Source organism: Armigeres subalbatus, unplaced genomic scaffold, assembly GCF_024139115.2.
Source record: "Armigeres subalbatus isolate Guangzhou_Male unplaced genomic scaffold, GZ_Asu_2 Contig910, whole genome shotgun sequence".
NCBI lineage: Eukaryota > Metazoa > Arthropoda > Insecta > Diptera > Culicidae > Armigeres > Armigeres subalbatus.
Window position 1 is genome coordinate 50,723 of NW_026943713.1, and position 6,286 is coordinate 57,008.

Consider the following 6,286-nt stretch of genomic DNA (forward strand, 5'->3'; position numbering starts at 1 on the left):
GCGGGTCGAACGAGAGGATGACTAAATTTTGACACCTGCTATGAACATTTAAATTCCGGTCGGGTTTAAACTTATCGTAAACTCATGAATGTAATGGAATTCAACTGGTCTAAACTTTACAAAGGATGGAGCATTTTAGAGAAAATATTTTGTATCTACATATTTTAATCCCAAAATCGCAAAAGTCATCCCCCCCCCTTCTCAGCGCTTTCTTCAGTGATTCAACTCAGCACGATCTCGTCAACCGCCCGGTTCGGTCTATCATAACAAGCCGCCGCCGCGCACCGCCCAGATGCAATGCAATAATTCGGTCGGTTGGATTTTGTTGACTTTCTTCCCATCGTTTCCCAAAGACCCCGCTCGCTCTTCTGTTGGCAAATGATTTAATGAGAAAACGTTTTTTCCCCTTTCTTTTTCCACATTCTTCCCAGCAGCCCACCTGGCGACTTTGGGGCGAGGAGCGCGAGCAGGACGCCATCTACACGGTTTACCTGAAGAAGGTCCGCTACCACCGGCCGACGCCAAGTGCCAGCAGTGTGAGTATACGGGGGAGTGTTTGCTTTATTCTAAGATGATGATGATGATGATGAAGGTATATCGTGATAGCCGGATAGGTATAAGAATTAAGAAGAGCGCATGATGCCTCATGTTTCGCTGGGATTAGAAGACGATGGGTGAAGGATTAACTAAAGCAAACAATGCAGGGAGAATGTAGATGTGGATACTAATTGACGTTTTTTTTTGCTCGAGCGGGATAATTGAAATATGAGATTAACGCACGGAGGATCTCAATTTTGCCTTATTAGTTTGTATATGGCACATCAAACAATTAAAGAAGTTGATGATGATTTTTTAAATCTCATTAGTAATTTAGTTGTAACATGACTTTGCTTGATTGTTTAGAAGAAAGTAATAAGAAAACATTTACTTTAGAAGTTAAGAAAATTATTTTGAGCTTTTTAGTGGAATGTCTTGTCATAAGACGAGTTTGTACAATCCCATTTAATTCCACCACTTAATTGTACCTTGACAGATACGTATTTCGACCTCAACAGTAAGGTCGTCTTCAGTGTCTCGTAGTTGAGTCGAGTTAAGTACGAAACACTGGAGACGACCTTACTGTTGAGGTCGAAATACTTAGCTGTCAAAGTACAATTAAGTGGTGGAATGAAATGGGATTGTACAAACTCGTCTTATGACAAGTACTTTAGAATGCTTATCACAATCAACAGAACTCAGTCAGATATATTTTTTAGATTCTACATTGTTAAGTCAATAGTTTCGCAGTGTTGATTATAAATTATTTACATAATTTGTGCAACCGTGATTAGTTGAAAATATATGTCGATGACACAGTTGTCGAGATGGTATGTAGAAATTAAATTTCGATAAAATATTTGTTGAACCAATACATTGCGAAACTTTATCGTTAACAAAAACTATAGGGGAGACTTGATCCCTTTTTTCATTTTCGATATATCACAGCACAGCCAAAAATGAATAGCGGAAGGAGGGGCAATGTGCCCTAGCTAAGGAAAAACTGCTTAAATGTCTTAGCTGTAACGATTTTCATGGGTATTTTTACCTATGCAACAGTAAAAAAATATAGCTTACTGATGCCATCTAGAAATTGTAGAAAATCTCAATCATATCAATAATATTCCCATTTAAAAAAAGTGGTTATATTTCGCTGCCGGAAAACTCATGAGGAAAATCGCCTTCTAGCTGGCAACTATTATGGAACAACGCACCGGGCGTCTTCTGGTATGGACAGTGCGTAGAGACGCGTAATACATTGCACAGTAGGAAAAAAAGGACCTGAATCGCGAAAGAATTCTGTATCTCAGGTCGGAGTGGAACGAATTTGAAAACCAAAACGTTTTCTCAAGTAAAAATTGCTGGAGAATCGAATGGAGATGGTTTCATGCACCGCACAAAGCTGATAGTGGAGATATTGAGCTCATTTTACCCCAATTTCCCTCTTTTTGAAGATAATTATTCAATATCTACACTCGGATCACCTGGAAATAGGCCAAGAAAGGCTAGTTCGATGTGAAATCACTAGGAGAACCGAATGGAGGTGGTTTCATGGACCGGACGGCACGGCAGAACAAGATATGGCCTATTTTACCCCATTTTCCTTAGTTTTTAGAATTATTTATGAATATCTTTGCTCGGATCGCGCCAAGATCAACAAAATTGGACTGGTCTTATGTAAAATTTTTTGTACAATCAAAAGAAAGTGGATCCATGCACCGCATGGCACTGTGAATGATGGAATGACTCATTTTACCCCAATTTCCGTCTTTTGATGATTATTCATCAATTTCTACACTCGAAGCATCTAAAGAAAGGCAAAAAAATGCTAGTTCGATGTAAAATTTCCAAGAGAATCGAATGGAGGTGGTTTCACGGACCGGGCGGCACGGCAGAACATGGTATGGCCTATTTTACCCCATTTTCCTTAGTTTTTAGAATTATTTATGAATATATTTGCTCGGATCGCGCCAAGATCAACAAAATTGGACTGGTCTTACGTAAAATTTTTTGTACAATCAAGAGAAAGTGGATCCATGCACCACACGGCACTGTGAATGATGGAATGACTCATTTTACCCCAATTTCCGTCTTTTGATGATTATTCATCAATTTCTACACTCGAAGCCCCCCAAAAACGGCAAAGAAATGCTAGTTCAATGTGAAATCACTAGGAGAATCGAATGGAGGTGGTTTCACGGTCCGGACGGCATGGCAGAACAAGATATGGCCTATTTTACCCCATTTTCCCTTAGTTTTTAGAATTATTTATGAATATCTTTGCTCGGATCGCGCCAAGATCAACAAAATTGGACTGGTCTTATGTAAAATTTTCTGTACAATCAAGAGAAAGTGGATTCATGCACCGCACGGCTTTTTTGAAGATGATTGTGAGCACCGTACAGTTTTGTTTACGATAATAAGACCTTTCAGACCTTTGCTTTCCCAAATAAAACAAATCATATGGGCCCTTTCGGACCACTACAAATAATGTGTATTTGGCATGCAACCCCTATTAATTCTTCACACGATCTTCATCGTCACTATCACTCGATTCTTCTTCATCATAATCATCGTCTTCGAAATTATCTTCATGGTCCAGCTCTTCAGAAACACAAAACTGCAACATCAGTTCCTCGAACGCTTGATCGTGCTTCCATTGTTTTTTTCTCGTGGTTGATTTAGCTGATATATAGGACATCTTGGGGTCGGACCATGTTAGAGCTTCTTTCATCATGTCAGCAAGATTATCCTCAGCGGAAGTTTTCCGCGCAAAATGTAATCGAGCAAACTTATGTCGCTTATGGCTGGTTTCCCCTGGCTGCTCGTCCACGAAGTTCATTGTGAACGGCTGCAATTAATAAAAAAAAATTATAGTGCCTGAAATGTTATTAATTGAATTTACCAAACGGTCAATGAGTTCCGGCAAATGGTGATACTTATGAAGGCAAGGAGGGAGCTGTTTAACAAATGGAAACTCCTTACGGTATTGAAGTACTATATCATCATACAGTTTTTTTTTATTATTTTGCCGGAGTCTAGTCTTTCTGAAGAAAGTGCCAGGCTGCTGATAAGGTGTATATTGCTAAATTTCTGTGGCTCTGCAAGAAGCCTCCTCGCCATGTTGCCATTGATGGAACTTCCGCATCCTCCGGTTTTGGGCCGATTTACGTTTATCCTAAAATTACCTTCCAGTTCGTCAGCAATTCGTCGCGCTTTTGACCTCCGGGTGCGTCATCGCAGGATTATTGGGAAGAGATTTTTTCGCAGCATTCCTTATGAGGTTCTCCAATAAATTCAATCGCGAATGAAAATAGGATGGTCCAATCCGTTCATCATCTTTCACGCATATTGAACACGCTTTAGTGTTTTTGTTCCCAACGATAGCGTTTGCCGCTTTACCGTCGATCATAGAATAGATTGCATTGATCTTTACTCTTAATTTCATGCCTCCGGAGTCGAAGACGATGGGACAAGCGTTTATCCCGTCCACCTCACTGAAAAATTGCTCGAATAGTTGTTTGGTAATTTCATCCGTTTCCTTGGTCCAGTGCATAGACCTGACGCGACAAAACGTGTCGGACTGTGGGCTCGGATTCTCGTAAATATCGTGCTTATTTTCGGATACCAGTTTTAGCGACATAAAATGCTCCGTTAATAGTGAGTCATCTCTGCCTAGGAATTTTGCCTGATTGTAATGGCTAAAACCAGTTGCCGAGTCAGGTCCTGCAGCTACATGCATGATGCAATCGACAATTCCAACTGAGGTAATTTCTTTAAGTTTGTCCTTGACTTCCTCTAACTCTGTTATGCGCTTGATGTCATTGGTAAGCAGATCGCGAATGGAAACACTAGACGACAAGTACCCCCTGTCATAATTCGGTTCCGAGATTTCTGGAAGTATACTTTCACGAAAAGCTATCATGTCTGCCCATGGAACGAATGCTTTCTGGTTTAGCTCTTTTCGCATAAACGAAGTTATGCCAGTATATTTACTTTTGGTGAGTCCCAGTCGTGTTTTCATCATCAAAGATGATTCCGGCGAAGGCTTATTTCTTGAAGATTCACCCTCTATTGCTCTCAATGCTAATTTAGCCCACGCTTCCTGTCCTTTTCTCAAGCTTTTCAACACTCTACTTATATTCGGACAAACAGCTTTACGAGCTGCTGTTTCCGCTGCACGTAAAAGCTCTTCAACATTAGCGACCACGAGCCAAATCTTGACAATATTTGGCTTTAGTTGGCTCTGTTAGATGTTGGAATGACTTTGGTTTTCTGCCAAGGTTGTTGGATGTTGGTGATATCCCTAATGCTTGGGATTTAGGAGTGATGTTGGAACGATGGCGTTGACATCGAGTTAGGTGAGATGAACCCGAAGGCATCTCTGGTGATAGCTGTTTAACCAGAATACATATTAAAATAAATCTCCATACGGAGCACAGTTTTTTTTTTAGTTTTTTTTTATTTCTATAGAAAATTTTGATTTCTTTATGGAAAATTCTTCTTTTATAATTGCTCTTTTTGCTTTTAAAAGTGCTAAAATATTTGTGTTTTGCGTAAAATTATTAATTGTTTGTGGAAATTTTGTATTATTTGTGGAAATTTTATATTTGTTTGTTGCTTCTACCCTCATTTCTTTATTGGCAATTTTCTATTTATTTTATGGAAATTTTTTAATTCTTTTTGGAAACTTCATTTAACTCTGAAACTAAAGCATTTTTTGCTGCAATCTACTCAAATATGACCAAAAAGTCATTTGTACCCCTCTGCTTCTAACCCCCTCTTCGTGGGCGTGATCATAAAAACTGAATTGATCAATTGTTCTATCGAGTATTGTTGCATTTTTGCCTTTCTCGTACAACGTATTTTTTCATTCCAAAAACAAACTTTTCATAGAAGGCTCGAAGACCCATAGTGTTGTAAAACCATCTACTCAGTTCGACAAAATGAGCAAATGTGTGTGTGTGCACAAAAGCAAAAAAAAAAATAAGCCAACTATTCATGTAGTAATCCTTATTCAATTTTCTCGGGACAAGTTGAATCGACAGAGAGAAAAAACCTAGTTGACCACTATCCAATTTGATTACGCTATTACGTATAAATTAGGTTTTTTGCCTTTCTCGTACAACAAAGTGAGCTATTAACAATAAACTGCGTAAGATAAAAAAATGAGAAAGAATCATTAGAGGTATTCACTGTTTCAATGCAATTTTGTTTGTTTTTCATGAACATTTTTTGGACCATATAATAACTGATATGTATGGGTAAACAGTTTTTTGGATGAATTCACCCTGAAATTCAGAGGTTTGCTTGGGGGCTCATATTAACCATGTGTCCCCTATTTCGATCATTATATAGCCACGAGCTATAAGTTTATATTAAGGATTGTGGAAATTAGACTTACCTGAAAAGGTGAATCAAGCCACTCAGCTTTCCTTTCGAAGAACCGATTTCTGCTTCGAATATTCTTCCAATGAAATTTGAATGAACGTATCCAAACGTCCACACTTCTGTGCACGACATTCTCTTCCACTTCCAAATTTTGTACCACAAAATCAACAATATTCTTCTTATTTGAACTTTTCAAATAAATTTCGACAAGCTTCCGATTTGAAAACATTTTGTAACTAAAAATGCAGAAAGTTTGACAGTTTTCAAGACTCTCCGCAATCGAATATAAAGTAGGCGGGGAGATATTCGCCTAAGAAAAACATACCTCAAAAAAGCTACTTTGATATTGTGCATGAAT

General features: G+C 38.6%; 1 pseudogene; it reads right to left on the reverse strand.

Moving 5' to 3' along the window:
- Positions 1–3,052: 3,052 nt before the first annotated feature.
- Positions 3,053–4,279, reverse strand: LOC134204801 (uncharacterized; annotated as a pseudogene).
- Between the last annotated feature and the right edge of the window lie 2,007 nt (positions 4,280–6,286).